Consider the following 20,454-nt stretch of genomic DNA (forward strand, 5'->3'; position numbering starts at 1 on the left):
CAATTCTAAACAGGCAACTTCTCCCACAGCTTTCCCCTCATTTGAGATCTCTTTCATACTGCTAGGGATGATTTAGCCTACAGATTCTGGCAGCTTCCCTTCTGACTGGTTGTTTTTTGTGCCAGTGTTTTATGGAAACGTTTAATTTCATTTAGGGGTTCTTGTTTCCTGTTTCCTATACAGTAACTAACACATTACCTTCTGTGCAGAGTGTTGAAAAGTTTACATTTTAACTGCTAGGATCAAATCAGAAAGAGACTTTGAGAATAGCTTTCCAAAAAGTTACATTGAACTTATCAATAATTTAGTAGCTTGTGTACTAATTCAGACTCTGCTATCATCTCTATAATTGCTGTCACTGTTGCTATTAAACACTACAGCTGCTTTCTGCTGCAACTGGTGCTTACTTTATGGTACTTAGATGTCATACCCTCTGGCATCTCTGTGAATAAGCTTTGCTCTCCCAGTCCCATAAAATTCGATGTCTCCTCCCACTCTATCCTAAACTGTCCTGGCACTGGACTCCTGCCGGGGTTCCATCCCTACAGCTGCTCCACCCACATCCTAGGGACACCAGCGGGGCTGTGCCTGGCTGGGTGTGCTCAGGCAGGGAGGATGCTGTGAAGAATGAAGAACCTGCTCCTGCTGCACCGAGGGCTGCTCTTGCAGGTTCAGAAGTCGGGGAGCAGGCAGGGTTATCCCAGCAGCCTCAGGGTCACTGCAAAGGCAGTAAAATCCTGAAGCCAGTCATGTGCTCGTTGGTGTCAGGATTTAATCCAAAGGCTTTCTCTGGCTGGCTTCCACACAGTGGTTCTGAAGGCAGAGGTCTGTATTGAGGCAAGATCTGACATGTGATCTTTCCTATTCAGAAAGTTTGTGTAAATGAAATCTATGGGTTTTTTCCAGGTGCAAGGTCACTCCCACACCTTTCTGTCAGTCTGATCTCTCTGTATGGCTACGTGTGTCACAAACAATGTCCCACTGTTTTGTGATGCCATCATGCAATACAGATTATAGGTTCTCCAATTCCTGGCAAATTGGTTTTTAATTTTAGGCCTCCCGGTGCATAGACATTTACATGAATTTTATCTTTATCTACATACCAATGTTTATTTAGCATTTTTATTTGATATTATTACTTTTTTACAACCTTCCCCCTATTATCTTATCCACATCACATGCTCTTTATTTTTTGTGTGAGCTTTAAAGAGTTACTTTTGTATTCCTCAGTCTATCTGTAATTGTTACAGCTTTTATCCTTGGGTGTTACCCATTCTAAAAAATGCTACTAACTTTGAATGTCAAACCGATGTCTTAATAGAACCTCAGTGATTCTCAGCACCTGTTTCTTCCCACTCCTTGTTTAAGTAAGCACACATAGTACTTAGTCTTCCAAGCCAGTAGTCTGGTTTCATTTTTGTTAGGTAAAAATCTAATCTTACTGTACAGATGTTCTCTCTTAAAGAGAAGCCCAAATGCCTTACCATATAGTTCTGTTCTCTTTCTACCACACTCACTCTTTAAGTGAGGATTTTAACATCTGTCCTTATCATCCCATTATATGGTCCTTTGCAGAAAACTGTTGGAGAAAACTGCCTGAAGGTCTGCATCATCAGTGTACAATAATATAAGCATAACTCTTCGATCCCTGTATTCCTGTCTGTCTTTAACATCAATCTGTATCTAAGAGCACAGATACCTGCTCTGTCTATAAATCTCGACTTTAACCGAGATCCATAGCCTGCATAGTCACAGAAGTACTGATATTTCTACTAAAGTCCCTATTTTAAAAACTCATCTTTAGCAGGACACTTTCTTGGAAAGTCCATTTTAAGATAGAAGCACACTTGCTTTCTTCTCTCTGTCCTTTGAAGTGAACTTGTTTCTTGTGTACCATGCCTAATGACCCTCTTTCACCATGGAGAAGAGGGGATCTTTGGGATCAGCAAAGTGAGAGCCCCAGTTTTACAAGCATCATGCAGAAACCTTTCAGGGACTATTTACAAAGCCAAGAGTTTTAGACCATGTGGGAATAAATGAGTGTGAAGATTCAGTAAATTAAAGAGTAAATTCAGTCTATCAAGAAGATATATAAATCAGTAGTTTTTACATAGAAGACTTTTTTTAAGCTTCTTTGGCCCAAAGAGAATGTCAAATCAGTTTAAATTTCTTAGACTTGATTGGAAGAATTTCAATGCCTGTATCAACAGTATTTTCCCAATCAAGTTAAATTTGTAACAGCATTATAACTATTCTGTGACATTTGATCATATCACAGCATTAGTATATGATAAAAGTAATAAATTAACTGAGTTAGACAGTAAAGAAGCTAGATTAAGCAAATAATCAAAAGCTGGTCTGCAATTCTTAGGTTTCTTCAACAATGACATATAAAAAAGATACCATAGCACAGATGAGACATATGCCAGATTCTGTGTGCTTAAGTAGAAACAGAAGGGGGAACTTTACCTACATAAATTGACACAACTGCCAGCATATAAAATTATGACATTTTAAGCATTTGTTCACTAGAGAAAATGAAGAATAAGGAGTATTCTTGCCCCAAGATAGCACCAGAGAACTGATAGAAAAAAGATAAGAGTTGGGTTTTACTGCACAGTGGAGAGCAAGTCTTTGTGCATGTTGGTGGTTTGATGGGGAACAAGATGCTGAAGGGAGGAGAATATGTTGTTCAGCTGAAGAGAGACCTAACCTTCTATTTTGTACTTGTAAAAGAGCCTTTTCAATTTCATGATCACAGTATAAATACATGAATATTTATCTGAACACTTGCACTTTCACCTACCTGTTTGATCATGGCCATGGCCTGGGAATGCAGGCTGGTGCTCAAGAGTGAATTGTGAGTGCAAAGCATTAACATTTCAAATACCCAAAGAGCTGAAAATCACAGTGGAAAAATATTTTGATAATACTGCAGATTACAAAGCACAGTATTACAGCGCATTCCCCAGATCAAAAGAAGTGCAATAAAATCAGCAGGACATGTAAACTTCTAAATAAACACCTCCAAAGCCTAACTTGAAAACAACTGAAGGTCTTTGGGAGTCTGTGAATTAGATTTGTCTTCAAGGAAGCTTATGACCAGCCCTATCTACAGACAATGGCTTCATCTCAGCATATATTTTTGAGCTGATGATAAAAGCAAGACTAAGGCTTCTTAGGACTAAAGATTTGTGGTCCTACTCCAACTGCTTCATGCATCACTAACAGCATATATTGCTTCCTGAGGATTTCTCCTTTCAAGACTACTTTGATGCAGACTGCCAATTTAGTACTTCCTGTATGAAGTTTGATCTAGAAACAGAATCATGAAACAAGTTAAAAACAACTTTCTAACTTCAGAACCACAGTGTATAGTCTGTATAACTTCTATAAAACCAAGGACTGGAACAATAGCTAAGTTTATGTAGTGTTACTGGACAATCTTCAAGTTCTCTGCTGAAGATCTGGTGTGGCAGCAGTTGGTAGGTGTCCAAGGCTGTTACTCCCTGGTCTTCCCTTGTCCCACCTACACTGCTAATGGTTTTCCAGCATCAGACATGCCTTTGGTAGGATTTCTGTCATCTAGTTTTAGATGTTCGCATCTGAACTTGTTACCTCCAGATCTCTTCATTTCCAGTGAAGAAAAATACATGTAGTTCTAGAGAACTACATTTTAGACAAGTACTTTAGTAAGAAACCATTTGTTCCTACTGACTTCAGAGGGTGTTCAGATGACCAGCTCAGGTACAGACTTTGAGAACATAGGCTTCTGGCAAAGTTCATCTCACTCAGTTTTTCTGTATGAATTGTCAATCATAGAACCATCTGCAACTTCAATTATCTGAAAATAAGAAAATGATCTGTCATTTTTCATTTTCTTCATTGCAGGTCACCCATATGTCCGTTCTTTGGCAGCTGTTGCACTTCCTAGCATTACTTGCCATGGTACTGTTAAATTGAGCACAATCCTTTTCTCTTCATTGACCTTCCAGCAATTAACTGGCTCTCTTTATTACACCCTATTTTAATGTCAACAGTTTTATGCTAGAGTTCAATCACTTGGACACTCAAATGACTTCACAGGAGACTAAGAATGATAAAGAAGTCCCTTTAATATATTTAGATTAGAATTATAGTAGATAATTAACTTTAAAACACATTTGTATAAGTGAAATTTACTGAATACAACCAAACCAAAAACAATTGAAGTTATTCCATTCACTACTTGAACTGTGTTTTTACTTTCTGTGTTTTCTAAGACATGCAATTGATTTTCATAAGATAACTTTTTAGCTTTTATTTCCAAACCAAGCCAACAGGGGGAAAAGAAGGCATGGAGTTTGAGGGTCTCTCAATTCCTAAAGATTCTCCATGTACTCCCATGTCTTTAGGAAATACCTGGTTTCACATTGAGAGTCAGAGCTTAACACATAAACTGTCTTTGGAAGTATAGAGAGAAATGGAAGAAGTAGAAATGGAGATTAAGAATTAACCTATTTGAATATCAGGTATTTTGAATAAGATTCCTTTCTCATTACTGTATATCAGCCACTTCTGGCTGCTCAAATGAATCAAACTTTTTGTTATCACAAGGCTTTAGATAAATAAAATGCAAAGATCCTTCTCACTTTTTTTGGTGTCTTTAAATAAATACCATGAAAATCATGAACAAGCACTGTGTTCCCTGTAATTAATCTAGTGTCCTTGCATGCTTTTGGAATTTTTTTTCTAGTATTTGTTGGACATAGATGGAGTGAGGGGAATCTTTATAAATTTCTTCATGGACTTTGCCTGAAATAAAGCACCCAAAGAGAAGTGCATTAAAACAACATAAACAAAACCATCTTAAAATCTTATTGTGGACCAATAATATATTACACTATCTTTAGCACTGGCTTTCACCTTCTTCTCAAGAGAACATTATCTTAATTCTAGATCTATTCTAGTACACTCCACTTCATCCACTCCCACCACTGTTTTCTCCCACTGAACTCCCTTTTGCATCCAGCAGGAGTTCTGAGGGAAAAAAAAACTGATAAATCAGGACCATAAAAGCCATTTTATGATTTGGGAAATATCTTTTCTCCTGAGATGACCATCTCAGTTCCTGTCCACAAACATATATTTGGGCTTAGATTGTGTTTTTCTTTGCCCCCTCGACAAATGACACTGTACAGGTAACACTGGCCAGCAGCATTTTGCAGGTGAAGCCAGGAGTGGTATTTAATGCAGAGGTAGTCCTGAGGACATGAATACCTCTTGGTCTTGTTGGAAGTTCAGTTAACAGAGCACCTGTGTAGCAGCTTTCATTGCTGACCTTCAGAAAGAAGTAGGCTTTCCTTAATTTCCAGATGAACCCCATAAAAGCTTTGGTGGGTTTGTTTGTAGTCTTGGCTCAGTAAACAATGTCTATGTTGATACAAATTTATGTTGATGCTTTCTTTTATTACTAAGCCATAGTACATTCAGAAAACAGACTTCCTTATAAAAATCAAGCATGAAATTATATATCTGTTCTACCACTGACAAGAGATAGAATATTGTCCCTTGTTGTTTCTGAACAATGCCAGCGTAGCTTTTTGTAACTTTATGCTGGCCACAGAAAGAAACCCTTTGGTTTTAAGACAAACCCAGTGCAAGCTATTTTCTTTTATAATCATATGTACTATGTCACTGAGATCTGTAAATTCTATCATCCAATAAATATTTCAATAAACAGAAATATGTACCCTCCCTTTAAAAAAATTTAAAATAGTTATTAAAATGCACAGAAAGCTGTACAACAGATGTTCTAGACTTTTGTAATAAAATATATTCTGGGAGAGATAAGATAAAACATAACATAATTAGTTTTCTTTATGGTAGTTTTGGGTTTGTTTTTTTTTAAAGACAAACTGAGCTGAGATAATAAAATCATTAAAATCTTGTTTAATCACTTAGAATGTTTTATCATGTGCATTTCTACATTTGGAAACATTTAAAGGTTATTTTTAGGTAAATTTTTATTTGGCTAAGCAAATGTACATAAGTTCTCTACCTATGCTCATTCCCCTGTTAAGCAACTGGCAAGTTGTTTTTCTCATGTGAAGAAGCAGTTAAGCATCTTAAAATATATATCCTAGTGTGGCAAAGCAAACACTTAAAGCTCTACCATTTTATATGAACACTAAACAAAACACTTTGAACACATGAACACTTTGAGCATTAGCACTCAAATAAGTAAGCAGCAGTGAGATGCCAATGCTGTCTCTTGTTTCTCAGAGCCTCAATTAAAACAGCAGGGTTGTGTGGAGGGGGAAAAAAAGCACAGGAAAAAAAAGGGTTACCAGTAGGTAGGCAGGGTAGAACTGTCACTGTTTGTGACTGCAAAAATCTTAAATGATGAGAATTTAATTAATGTGGTTTGTATTGCGCACAGGTATGTGAGTGGCTTGTTAGCCACCATAATTAGCAGGACTGGAGAGCTGGTTGCTTTGTGGCAAGCAGCAGTGGGAGGCAGCAGCAGTGGGCAGCAGGAGCAGCGGCGCAGCCCTGGCTGCACCTTGGGGCCCAGCACTCACAGGTGGGCTGCAAACTGCACACCTGCCCTCCTGCCCCTCCCATGGCTCTGCCTCCAGGGCAAACCTGGCCAAGGCAGCCCAGTGCACAGAAAGGGTTAGCTGCAGACAGCTGCTCAGAGAATCCCTGAATCTTTGATTTACTGTGATCAATTGCATGATTAGGCTGCATGTCATTGAGGTGGTGATTATCTAATGGGGGCACTGTGATCTCTGTTGCAAAGAAACTCTGCTGGGGAGGAAAAATTCTCTGAAGACATCAATATGCATTTATACAAAATACCTTGGGGCATCTTTGCAACCAACAGACTGTAAATTAAAAGAGCTTTTTCTCTGTTAAGCTAGTGAAGAAGACATGCTTGCATTAGATTTATGTCAGAAAGTGAATCTTAGTGTTGGTGGTTTTCTTTCAGCTAATGCATTTAGCCACACTAAGGTATGAATTCAATCACTGAGCTATTTGGGAGGTATCAAGCACAGACATTAAATAGGATTATGCAACAGCCGTCTGCAGTTGCTAATTAAAATGTGGAAAACAGCCAGTATCAAATTATTTTGTTTAGACAATTCATGGCTGGGTTAAGTAGTTCAGCTTCTATGCAGTGGTTTTGCTCTTTGGTAAGACTTGTACAATTTCACTATGACCTGTATCATTCTAATATACAGGTTCTAAGTACAGCAAATGTCATTGTGCCCAAAAAGAAACTTTAAATTTTTGTACTGAAGTAGTGTTTTTAATAAATAATTGTCATTTTATTTGTGTAGTTTGGAAAATATATTGAACACAATTTATAGAGTCTGCACACTATAAATTATGTTCACCAGTAGCTTCAGCTACGAATTTCACCTACATTTCAACTAAGTTAGTGTCAATTCTTGCTTTTAGAAGATTTTCCTTTAGTTTAAAAGAAAAATAATGAGCTATGATTTTGCTTTTAAATGGGCTCACATGAATTCTAGAGAATTTGCTTTCTAATGGTACCTTATTCCAGCAAAATTTCCTTTTACAAGACTGAGTTCTAGTCACAAGTTGCACTGATGTGCTTTGCATGTATCCAGCAAGCAAAATCCAGAAAAACATTCATTCAATCCTGCAGCCTATTCCCTGTGACCCACCAGCTTGTCCCAGTGAGGGAGTTGTGTAATCTGGATGAGTTGTTCTGGCAGTCTGTGTCCTCTAGCTCTTTCCCCAGTGCCCCACTGCACACCCCTGCTGCCCTGGTAACATAACCAAAAATTCATCCCTTGCACACACACGTTGCCTGCAGCCCCTGCTAAATGCCACATGCACGTGGGAATGCAACATGCTACAGGGACTACCTTCCTTTGTGCTTTTTTGTTGCACATTCTCCCACATCCTTATGTGGCTGGAGCTGTGTCCTTTGTTGTAGGATGCTGTAGGATGCCCAAAAGCCATGAATCTCAGTGTTTTAGATGAGGGGACTCACTGCCACACATGCCACAGGTCTTTGTCAGTACATCTGAAACAAAAGCTGAACACAAGGATTGGATGGTGTGTACCTCAATCTACCTCTGTCGTGGAGCTCGGCCATGTCTGAGCTGTCTCACCAACGCAAAGAGGTAGGAAAGCACCCCTACATTCTTCAGTGTGACACAGCTCATGTGGCTCACTGTAGCCAAAATTTCATGCCCTCCTTTATTGGTGCTTGAAGGGTCAGTACGTGCCGTCTCTCCATCTTGTCAGTTGAGTGAAACCCCAGAGGAACCCTGGTGCAAGAGCACATGTGACCATAAGTAGGGTTTGATGACCACTGTAGTTGCTTCAGTGACCAGTGTAGGAGGTCTGGCTCATCTGTTCTTCTCAGTTGTTTTGTTGGGTTCCAAATTCCCTGTTCCTCTAAAGAAACTATTCATTGCAATTAGTTTTCTTCTCAAGCCACCCTTTGTCCAACTCAGAATTCAAGCAAGATTGGTAGGTTTCTGCACTCCTTAGAGACCCCACTGAAATGATCAGCACAGGAGCACAGCTTAAAAAATTACATTTATATTGTCACCATTATAGTTTAGAGCCAACACCTGCTACAGATGAAGAGAACTTCTGCCCTACTAGACTTCCATCTGCACTTCCCTTTCATGAAGAGATGATTTTGCATCCTTCTAACATTTTGACAGCTACCACTAGCAACTCAAGTGTTAAAAACTTTATAAACTAAACCTTGAATTTCACTTCAGTGTTTTGTGGCAAAGTCAATTCAGTGATAAAATTGCAGTCCCTTCAAAGGAGCAAAAAGAAACTGGAGTTCTTCAAACTTATGAGTTAGAAGAAAAGATGGTTTGAATAACTCTTCTCACAAAACAATCTCAGTTTTAAGCAACATTGATTCAAAAGGGAATCTTAAATCAATGAGCAGCATGCTTTAGGAACTTCCCCAACCACTGTTTTTCTCCTTGCATGAAAATGACTCATTAAAAGGACACATCAAATTGCTTTCCATGTCTGTGAAAGCAAACACCAACACAATTGGAGAATTTGCTAAACTGTTACATTGAATGTGATATATAACAAAAGGGTTAGGAAGCTGCTCCATTTACATGTGGGAGATGATAAGAGAAAAACACAAATGTCGATGTAAGAATAGGCAGGAAATTCCAATGTGCAATTATGCTTTAGTTTTTCTTAACAGACATTGCAGTTTGTAAAACAGAAAAGAAGCCTAGTTTTGTAGTTCATGCTCCCAATTTTCAGTATAATTTTAATGTAAGTGTACAAAATGTTTGGTTTTTTGCTTTAGGTTTGTTTAGGTTTTGTTGTAGTATTTTGCCCTGCATCCTACACAGAGCACTCATGACATTCATCTGTCTCAGCTGGAAACAGAACCTCATTTTTAGGCCCACATATAGACACAAAGTGAGAGTTGATGTTTATATTTAGTGATTATATACTGCTAAATGTAGAGATTTCATAGTAAAGATGTCTTTTAAATGAAGTGTCATATTAATCAAAGAAAATAACTTCTATCCATCCTTCTGTAGGTGAACCCCTAATAGGGCTAAGTGTCAGGAAACTGGACTGTAAAAGAAGAAAACAAAAAAAAATCTGCCTGTCTCTCCCAAAATCAAAAAGTCCCAAAGGGACAAGGAATTTTTTTGGCTGAAAAATAAGTTGTACTGTGCTTGGATTTGGGACATGGGCAGGAGCATGGCAAGCACATCAAAGAATGCCATTGCTTGATAGTCAAACCCTATCAGAGAACGCACATCTACTGCACTTATGAAGCTTCTCTGTCCTTCAAAAACAGCCATCTAAATCATCTAGCTGAGGATCAAGCTGAGTTTTTACTTTCCCAAGCCAAAAACGTTTGCCCCTTCAAACATCAGAATTCATATACAATACAGCATGATTTCTTTGAAAAAGCCACAAAGTATTCATAGTGCTCCAGAGACTAATAGGGTGAACACCCCTTAGGGTCTGGCCCCACAGACTGTGAAAGGAGACTTCTCCAGTCCTTCCTCTCACCACTAGTCCACTTGGCAACTTTTGTTGGTTAGTGAAAAGAGAATGAACTCACAAGGACCTGAAGACAAATGGAATCAATAGAAAGTCCTAGAAGGGTGTCATCCCTTGAAAACATTGGAAGCATGTATTTATGGACATGATTCCACACTCTGGAAGGTGTAAACCTTGTGAGATTCAGGGCAGTTGTTACTTCTTATTATGTCTAGCTGAAAGCAACAGTTGAATCAATGTTTAAGCAGAAAAGGCTGTTCACTCTGGTAATTAAGGGGACTGGAACAGTTAACCTATCAATAAGAGCTGTGCCAGTCAATTCAATAGATCTCATTTTCATATGGAATTCAGATGGAATACTCTGCATGCTATTCTGTTCCAGAAAAGGATCTAGTAATACTGCATTAAAAATACATATGTGTTGAAGAAAATATTTCATTATAATGACCCATCTGACCACATTTGTGGTAATATTTTTCATAACACAATAATACCAGTGAATTTTACAACTTGCCAAGGGAGACACGTTACTATCAGGATGCATCCCAAATTGTTCAGCTAGTTCAGCTCAGAGGAAACAATGGAGCTTGTAGACATGGTAGGCTAGCATTCAAGCTGGCAAGGTTCCCATTAGTTCCCATTACAAATATTCTTTTTTTTTTAATATCTCTTGCCATCAAAGTCCTACATGATGCATTTAATTTGAGCATTCTCCTTAATGAATGACAAATGAAGAGCAATGTCTACAAGGGATTTCCAGGGGAGGTGTGGGTAGGATCCTGTCTTACACTGACAGAGCATCTTCAGAGCAGGCAGTGAGAGTAGAGGCCCTGATCCAGAGATTCTTGGTGAGAATATCACCATACAAAGTTTTGGATCTAGCCCAAACAGGGCACAACACCTCTCCAGGGGTGTTTAACTGCCAGCAGGATAAAACCTCAGATAAGTGTAGATAAAACTAGAGAACTTTATGTGTTTTTTGACATTTAAGGATAGTACTGTAGAGCTTGACAAGACAAGCTTTGTCTGATTAAAGAGAATGGCATGGCACCCTAAATTATCAAAAATAAAATATGTATTGTTATATATTGCTACTATATGTTTTCTACAGTTTGTATATGAGAAAGTATGATTAAAAGTCGATGAGAGACTGTTTATAAATTTTGATTGCTTCATAATTTTAACTCTGAGCAACATTTTTATCATAATTATAGGCTTTCTTAAAGCATTTATGCAGATTGTTTTATTCAAAAGGGGTTTATTCCATATAAACTCCACTCTTTTATCTCTCCATAAAATCAGTGTGTGAATTCCCAGCAACCACAACTCCACTAGACAGTCATCACATTAGTAGCAGAGATATTTTCAAACAAGACAATATTCCTCAGATTTTTCTAAACATTATCTCCTGCTTTCCCAGCCAGTGAGTGTCACAGTGATAAATAGTAATGATAATCCTGAGTACATTTGTTACCTCTTTATGTCTCTTTAAAAGTATTAGCAAGTTTGTTCTCATAATTCCCCTGTGATGTTCCTGTGTGCTATAGTAGCCAGTGTATCTATGGTTCAGTGGAGGCTTGGGGATATTAAGTCAGATATCTGACATCTTCAGGCCAAGGATATATAAGTCTAGGGATGTAGATGCGGAGCTTATGTTCATTTCAGTGACAATTTTCTGTCTAAATATTCTGGAGCCCTACAAATGCTGAAATCCAAAGCACTTACCAGGGACCTCAGGCTGTTTCTTAGTCATTATTAATAGCCAGTTGGTTGCACTGTTTCAATGCATCTGAGCAGCTTCTGAGAGCTGAAGCAGGGTCTGAGTCCATGACTCCCAGCTCAGATTGGCTCATATCCATATTTTGCCTTTGAGAAGAGGGCTTCAGAGAAAACCATCCTCTCTCCTTCCTCCAGGTTTTCTCACAAAGGATATGAGATGTCCATCCCAGCCAAAAGCCCAGGATTTCTGCAGTAGCAACAATCTGAGCATCGGGGCACTTTGGTGGAACATAAGGCAACAAACTGACAGCAGGCTGGACCTAATGCAACAGAAAAGCAATCTAACCCCCTAGGGGACCCAGGAGGAGTCCTGGTAAAGCAGCCAAAGTGAATCATCCTCACTGGAAGAGGAGCTGAAAGATTTGAATAGTGTCAGAGCAGTCACTTTCTCAGCAAGCTATGCCTCATTGTGATCTACTCATCCCAATGGTTTGAGAAGGAGCTTCTCCAGCACTGGAACTTCTACATATAAACAGAAGAAAATGTAGATTCCCATTTTGCATATGCTGCTGGGGCATCAAATGGAGAGTATACTGTCTCCTTCCCCAGGAAATACAAATATATTATGTTAAATATATACAAAATATGTGAAACCATTTCTGCATTGCCATAAAAATATGATCTTTTGGTACATGTGCTTGGATACTTGGAAAGAAACTGATTTCTTAAACATGTAACATGTTCTGGTGGGTTCATGACAATGATGACAGTCTCCAAACACTTCAGTGAGGAGTGTTAGGTTGCCTTGGTCTCTTTGAAGCTAAGCCTGATGCTAAGCCATGCTCCATTTTAAAGCACTGCCTTCAACTTTGGTGATTTCATCAAACGACTGGATTGCATTGCAGTGGGATAACCTAATCTTCACTCCATACTTTCTGCTCATAAGCCACTTGAAAAACTGTTTTGCACTTTGATCTTGGAGTGTGTATTTCGCACTTGAATGTTGTGGTTTCAACTTCAGACCCTACTGAAAGGGGAAACAAATCTAAGACCTAACCACCATCCACTCTCCCTCCAAAAGAAAAAAACCACCACACTGAGAAAGCAATTCCATTACTGTGTACTGCTTTAAAATTAAATGACAGAAGCAACACAAACAAACAATTAGATTTCCCCTGTTGATTTTTATAGCTTGCATGTTACAGAAGTCACAGCTTCCCTTTGATTTCCCTCCAGTATGGATCAGGCATCCTTCCACAGCAATCACAGGAACCAAAACCATGGGAGACACAATTTTGGTGAACTTTGTTCTTCCTGTGTACAGCACAAACCCCATTTAATCCTTAAACATTAAAATTAGAATCATCTTTGTTTATGTTTTCAATGTAGTTTTAGTAATTTCCCTGCTCTATCATTTGAATTTGTTCAATGATATTTCCACCTTGAAAACATGCTAATATTAACATCTGAAGTAATGGAATAAATACAAGTTGAGTGCCTGGATTTCCCATGACACTGCTGTTGGAGAGGGTGCTGATCTCTATTCCAGAACAATTGTAGGACACTCAGGTTGTCACTGGACTTAATTTAAAGACTTGGTAAAACTGCTGCATTTAGGAAAAAATATTTAGCTGTGTCAATTATGTTTTGACTTCTGAAGCTTGCAACTGTTTCATGGCAGAATGCTGAAAAAGAGACAGCTGTGTCTATGATGGAAAGCACTCATATAAGTATATTGGTAAAAAAAGCAAACATATTAGAGGTAACAGAATGTTCATTTTTAAGCAGCAAGAGAAGATTTTTAATATCTATCAAGGATGGCAATAATTGTTTTCTAGATTTGTTGATCACTTACTTGTTTGAAAGTAAGGGTGATGTTCTGCCACAGCCTTTCTTTGCAGGCAAATGGGCTGGATAATAGCTACAGGCATTTTTCTGCATGAGGAAATTGAATAAAGACAGTCCAGGCTCCTCTCTGGAGCCAGGGGCCAGCCGCAGAGCCAGCCACACTGCCCATCAAAGTTGCAGCTACAATTGATTTAAAATAACTCAGCGGCAATTATTCCAGAATAAAACCTTATTTCTTCTTTGATGATGTGATCCGATACTAGGCTGTAGTCGGTGTTGTCAAGGCATGGAAGAGACCTTACCTCGGGGCTGCTGCTTGGAACCCGAGCAGTCCCCAGTGCCCTCAGCGTGGGACACTCCAGGCGAACCGCTGAGGGATGTAATTTATTTATTTTTTTTTTTAATCTGGGGTTTCTGAAGAGGCATCTTTCAGGTCAGACCCAGCAACAGAGTGTCTACTGTACTGACCCAAGAGCCTGGTAGGGGCTGGCGGAGGCTCCGAGCCCCGCTCCGACAGCCCGGGGTGCGACCTGCAGCCCCGCAGTTGCGGCCGGGGGCAGCTCCCGCCGGGCGCGGGGCTGCGGGCATCCCCTTCTGCCCCTGCTGCCCGAACACCTGCGGCAGGATTAGCCAGGCTCAGGCACTCTTCGTCGTTCTGCAAACTAAGTGTCGAAAGCCCCCGCAAAGCAACAAACAAAAACCTGCTAAGGGGAAAGCGCTGCAATCAAGCAGCAGAGCTCTGGGGATTTGGAGACGAGCGTGGAGAGAGTTCGGATCAAATGGGATTTAAATGTAAACAGCAGTAACTGCATATGATCAATAATCACCCCGTGTGCATTCCTCTACTCATTTAACATCAGCTAGGACAGTGCAAATATTGCAAGTGAGTACTCGACAAGGAAATCAGCTGACCGTGTGTTTAAACTGTGGTTAATTATTAATATGAACAATTCTTTTCAATTAAGTGTTTCGTTTAATCCCCTCATATCGAATTGTCTAGGAAACTACATGTCTAGCTTCCAAAATGATAATGTGGGTGCAGACTTATTCTGAGGAATTTGATATAATCCATATAATATCATTCGTGCAATGAATTATCATTTTTACTCTTCTTGCTTTGTCCAAACCAACTGAGGTAACGAACAATTTTTTGTGTAAATATTTATGACAGTTTTTAGATGCTAAAAGGAATTTTGTCAGGAAGGTCCCTCAAAGCACAGGGGAAAACCACATTTCAGTGAAGATATGAGTCTTGGAAATGTGAGTTCAAAAGGAAAAGCAGCTCATGTTTCTAATAGTAACTTCTGAAGAAATTAATTGTGACTGATATGTTCCTGCTACCGTTCATAATATTTTGCCACGTCCTGGGAGAATGCCCTCCACCCTTTGCAGTGGCTCTGGCCACCTCATTGCATGGTCCGTCGTTCACCCCACGGAGTTTGTGCTTCTGCAGCTGCCTGCTCCCTGCATCTGCGGTCTTTCCTTCCCCTGCCACCTTCTCCTAAATTAAATCCCTCGGGTCCCACTATAGAAAAGAGTCCCTAAAACCTCTGAACCTGCAAAGCCCTTCCCTTCCTTCCTTCCTTCCTTCCTTCCTTCCTTCCTTCCTTCCTTCCTTCCTTCCTTCCTTCCTTCCTTCCTTCCTTCCTTCCTTCCTTCCTTCCTTCCTTCCTTCCTTCCTTCCTTCCTTCCTTCCTTCCTTCCTTCCTTCCTTCCTTCCTTCCTTCCTTCCTTCCTTCCTTCCTTCCTTCCTTCCTTCCTTCCTTCCTTCTCTTCACATTTGGAGGAGTAACAACAAGTTAATGAATTAACAGCCTTGGTTTCTCCATACACGCAGCAATCAGACCCTTTCAACGAGCCATCACATTTGTCCTTAATTTCGACTTTCCCAAGCACTGTTCTCATATTCCACTGTTTGAAATGTAGGAAGATTTAGCATAATTTGGAGGTCAGATTTCTAAATAAGCCTACTTTAAATAACAAGCCCACACGGGAGATTGTCAGTATCTTTATTTTGTATACAGTTTACACACTGGCACCGCTTTTTAAAACCCTATATGTGGGTTAAAACTCAATTTTACAACCCCCATTTATATGAGATGTAGGTTTGACATCTGTTTGCCAGAGTGTTTTGCACTTAGCCTAACACCCACTATTAAATGACAAAATTGTGGCAGGCTGTCAAAGCCAGCTGACTGACAGCTGCTCTACTTTACAAAAAAGCCCCATTCAAATATTTGCAGGGTTGAAGCTTTCTGTAACGCTGTCGCCATTCTCCCCGTTATTTAGCATGTAAAATATAAGTCAAAGTTTTAAAGCTGCTTTCCAAAATGTTGCCATTTTTCCATATAAAAAGAGCGAGCGGTGGCTGCTGGCGGGGATCCAGCGCCAAACGCATTGGGTGGATATTTCGCCGGGTCCCCGCGTTCCTCCTATCTGCACAAACCCGATAAAACTGTCATTTAGCAGCGTTTCTTAATATTGCAGCTAATTAGAGCCGGCGTGTTATTGAAGTGAGAGCAAAAATCCACTTAAAAGAGAGGGGAGGGAGGGGGGTGGAAGGAGAAGGGAGGGGAATTTTCAGTGCAGGCAGAGGTACGCAGCCGGGCACGGCTCACAGCGAGACCCCCCCGGGAAAAGGGACGGGCTCTGGGGAGGGGACACCGAGGGCATCCCGGCACTCCCGCAGCGGCCGTCCCCCGCTTTTTGCCCTCACCTCCAGGGGTCCTTCTGGGCAGCTCTGGAAGGACGTGCAAGGATCGGCTCTAGCGGAGGGCGAGCGCTGAGCCTTGGCCGAGATGTCTCCCACTTCTAGCGCCACGGACGAGGATGTAACATTTAATTCTGGTCCTTAATACACGCCCGTCCGTTGCCCTGCTCCCCCTCCGAGCGTCAATACGAATCTGTAAAGGGCGACGGTGATTTAAACTTAAAAGCAATCTGCTTTTTATTCCAACATCTCTAATGATTGTATGCGACTTAGCACCTCAGAATAGCTGACGAGGTAATCCCTGCATGCTAAGGAGCCTGTGCAGCGATTGCTGGGGTTTATTTGAAACTCGGGTACTTCCCGCAGTTTTTGCGAGACAAGCAAGGCACTGGCTGGCAACAGAATCGGAGGGGGGGGGGGGGGGGGGGGGGGGTGCATGTATTAATTTATATTTTGAATGAGGACTAGAGGACTAGATCCACCCCCTAATAAAAGAAGGAGACAGTCGGGCCGTAGGAAGAGGGCTGCCCGCGGTGTCCGTTCCCAGCGCTCGGGCCCCGGCGCCTTTGGCTCCCCCGCAGGGTTCAGCCCCGGCAGCCACGACCCGCCCGGATGCTCCCGCCGGCTCCTCGGGCGGCCAAAGCCATCCCTCTGTTCCCCTCCTCCCTCCCTCCCTCCCTCCCTCCCTCCCCGCCGCACATCCTCGGCACAGACGGGCAGGCACACACCCGCACAGCCGGAGCAGAACGGAAAACGGGGCACTCTCCGCTTTACCTGAAAATCTTTAGCTGACTTGTGTCCATTTTAATAACCTCTATCGACTTTCTTTCCTAGAGCGGTTGTCATGTTGGCAGAAAGGGACTGGAAAAGAGTGTTTTAGGGAGGGAAGAAAAAAAATTGCAAGAAGAAAACTAAGGGCGCTCTCTAGGAAAGGGGAGGTGATGGCAATGAGCGGTACAGGGCGGAGGAAGAGCGGACCCTCCGCAGCGATCCTGAGCGGAGAGGGGGAGGCTGACAAAGCCCGGCTCCATCCAGAGGGAAGGCCGGGAGAGGGGGAGCGAGAGGGCGGAGGGGGACTCTGAGCCTCCCTGTGAAATCCAAGTTTATTGTCAACAAAGGAGGGTCTGGCCGGGCTCGGAGCCTCTGCGGTCCCGAGCTGTCGGAGGCAGAGTACGGCGCGGGGGGGGCGCGGGAGCGGGGTCCCTGGGCAGCCGGGGAGCTCCAGGGTACGGGGGAGAGAAGGAGCGGGGTGCCGGGTGGCCGGGGAGCTCCAGGGTACGGGGAAAGGCAGGAGCAGGGTCCCTGGGCAGCCGGGGAGCTCCAGGGTACGGGGGAGAGAAGGAGCAGGGTCCCTGGGCAGCCGGGGAGCTCCAGGGTACGGGGGAGGGCAGGAGCGGGGTGCCGGGCGGCCGAGGCAGACGCGGTGAGGGTCGGGAGGAGGCGCGGGGAGCCCCGCGGAGCCACACAGGTGCGGGAAGGAGCACCTAGGGGTGGCTCTACCCTTCCGGGAGGCATCTCTCCCACAGAAAGGGGCAGGGGACAGTGGCCCAGCAGGAGAGGAGAGGCAGAAATGCAAGGTTAGAGGAGAAAGTGCGTGTGAGAAAAGGAAAGGGGAAGAGAAAGAGGACGAAGGCTCCGGGCTCCACCTCCCCGCTCGGTGCGGCGCTCCAGCTGCTCTCAAACCAACTGCTCAATTCTATTCACTGCCGCGACGGAGCAAAAAAGTGGCTATTTATTAGAATACTTGTTTGGTATTGTTCGGTGCCACACAAAAGGCGTTTCATTATGTTGGGGTGGGGAGAAAAGCCCCTCTCCTTTTTTTTTCTTCCTTTCCTTTTCTTTTTTTTTTCTTTTCTCTGCAGACCGAAACAATAACTTGAAATTGTCTTTAAAGTCTTTTCTATCAATAATAAATTTCATTTTCTTCTCTGTCTCCCGCTCTCCCTCTCTCCCCCTCTCCTGTGCGGTGTGTATGTGTGTGCGTGCGCGTGTGTGTGTGAGGGGGAGAGAGAGAGAGCGAGTGAGCGAGAGAGCGCGAATGGTGAGTGTGCGTGTGTCGCCGGGCACTCGTGGCTCGGGCACAGCCGCCTGGGAGCTGCGGCTGGGCGAGGGGCGAGGAGGAGACCGCCGGCTCCGTGTCGCGCTGCCCTCCCTGCACCTGCGGGCACGCTCGGAGGAAGGTGTGAGCTAGGCTAGAGCAGAGGGAAAAAAAACAAACAAAAAAAGTAATAATAATAATAAGGCTGCCCCTTCAGATGATATGTTGGGAGGAGGCTGGAGCTGGAAGAGCAACTGTAAGTGTGCCTCTAACTTTTGAGGGGGTCTTCACCCTGTCTTGGGAATGGAGGAGGGGAAGCCGGCGAGGGGAGGGCTTCCAAGTTACTTTTGCTTCAAGGAGGGAAGAGCCGGTTGCAGTCACTGGGTTATCGGCTGTGACACGGATTTGGGGGGGTGCGGGTGTGGTGTGACAGCGTTTTGGGCTGCCCCCCTCCGCCTTCTGGGGAAGACGCCTCGCTGGGTTTTGAGGCGGGGGAGGAAAGCGGCGGCCGGGCAGGGGCAGGGGGCTGCGGGAGGGCTGGGGCGGGGAGGACGCCGGGGGCGGCGGCGCTGCCTCCCGAGCGCGCAGCGCCCGCTCCGCTCACACGTTCCAAAATTAACATGTCGGTGCACGGGTGCCATTTAGTGAAAGGTGTCTTGGGCAAAGAATCAATTTCGCTGTGACTGACCGGCGGGCTTGGCTGTATTAATACTGCCAAAAAAAGGGGAAATCAATAGGCAGAGCAGCCCTCAGCTATTACAACTAATGCCTGCTTAATCTCTCCCCCTGGGAGAGAGAATTCACATGGGCTCCCAGCAATACTACTGCGGCCGGGCTGAGGCCGGCTCGATCTTCCCAAGGAAAGGGGATCCCCGGATCCGCTCCTCTGTGAAAGTGACAGCCGGGACCTCTCGACAGGAAGGTTGTGCCCAGCCTCTCGAAGCCAAGTCCCAGCCCGGAGGTTAACGTTATCTGGCGTGGTCCCACCCAGGGTCTTACTCTCCCTCCCCAGCTTCAAAGTGGCTGTAGAGTTTCTCACTATTGCTGTAAAATATTGGGATATTAAAAAAAGGTAAAATGGATTTTCCCTCTCATAATTGAGGGTGGTATTTGAGGTCGATCAACAGGCAGTGCAGCAAGGTTGTACATCTATCGATCAGGGAGGGGACGCGTTTTGGCTGAATCTCTTTTCAGAAACAGGTGTTTAAACATGATAGCGGCTCCAGTCAATTAACCCATTAAAACCCCGTTTTATCGCATTGATTCCACAGGCTGCCATAAAAGGTTATGTTTTGAAAGCCTCTTTGTTAAGGGGGGCTGGGGGGATGGATGGATGGATGGATGGATGGATGGATGGATGGATGGATGGATGGATGGATGGATGGATGGATGGGGATAGGGAGAGTGGTTGCAAATTGGGCAGCCAGTGAGTTGCCGTTCCCAACAAGCCAGGCTGCCCCAGCGTGCCCCGTCTTCGCCCGCCGCTCCCGGTGCCGGCTCCATGGAGGGGCAGAACGGCCGCTGCGGGCCCGGGGGGCTCACGCCATCCCCTCCCCGCCGTGGGCCGCCCGGCTGCGCTGACCCTGCAGCAAAAATTGACATCTCCACCTCGAGAAAGGATCTCCCGTGAGGGCTGCGCTTCCCACCCGGGGAGGAGGGGTCCGGCCGGGGGCGGGGGATACCGCCCTGCAGCGGCTGCGGGCTGGGTCAGGCTGTGGGTGCAGCTGAACTGTAGCCCCAGCTATTTGCAAGCGCTGTTATTCCTAAAACAGGACCGTCCATTAACAACCTGCCTCCCTCCCCCCGCCCCCGCTCCGCTCCAGCACCTTTTTCAGGTTTGCCGGTCTTTGCTGTAAATTACATATTTGCTAAAGATGTCTGGAGCGGTTTGTTTACTATCCCACTTTACGATGACTACTAGGGCACCCGTTTAAGGACAGTGTGAAAATTTGCTGAAAAACAGATGACAAACACCCCTTTTCCAAAAGGCAAATAAAGACGGGATCCCAACACCGACCAAGTAACCGGGATCTCCCTTTGGTGGGAAAGAAACTGGGTTTTTCTTTTCCCTTCACTGGGGTTCGCTATCTGCCTTCCCATGGCCAGAATG

At 43.5% G+C, this 20,454-nt stretch overlaps 2 long non-coding RNA genes across 2 annotated transcripts in view; one reads left to right on the forward strand and one right to left on the reverse strand.

Annotated features, from left to right (window-relative positions):
* Positions 1-15,591: 15,591 nt before the first annotated feature.
* Positions 15,592-17,373, reverse strand: LOC143693317 (uncharacterized). Its single transcript, XR_013180812.1, has 2 exons — positions 17,081-17,373; positions 15,592-16,499 (listed from the first exon to the last, which is right to left on the reverse strand). It is a non-coding gene; the product is annotated as an uncharacterized LOC143693317 (long non-coding RNA).
* A 699-nt stretch (positions 17,374-18,072) lies between these two features.
* Positions 18,073-20,454, forward strand: part of LOC143693316 (uncharacterized) — a 32,043-nt gene continuing 29,661 nt past the window's right edge. Inside the window, exon 1 of the long non-coding RNA XR_013180811.1 lies at positions 18,073-18,600. This is a non-coding gene — a long non-coding RNA (uncharacterized LOC143693316). The remainder of the gene's footprint in view (positions 18,601-20,454) is intronic.

The sequence above is a fragment of the Agelaius phoeniceus genome, chromosome 2 (assembly GCF_051311805.1).
Source record: "Agelaius phoeniceus isolate bAgePho1 chromosome 2, bAgePho1.hap1, whole genome shotgun sequence".
Classification (NCBI taxonomy): Eukaryota; Metazoa; Chordata; class Aves; order Passeriformes; family Icteridae; genus Agelaius; species Agelaius phoeniceus.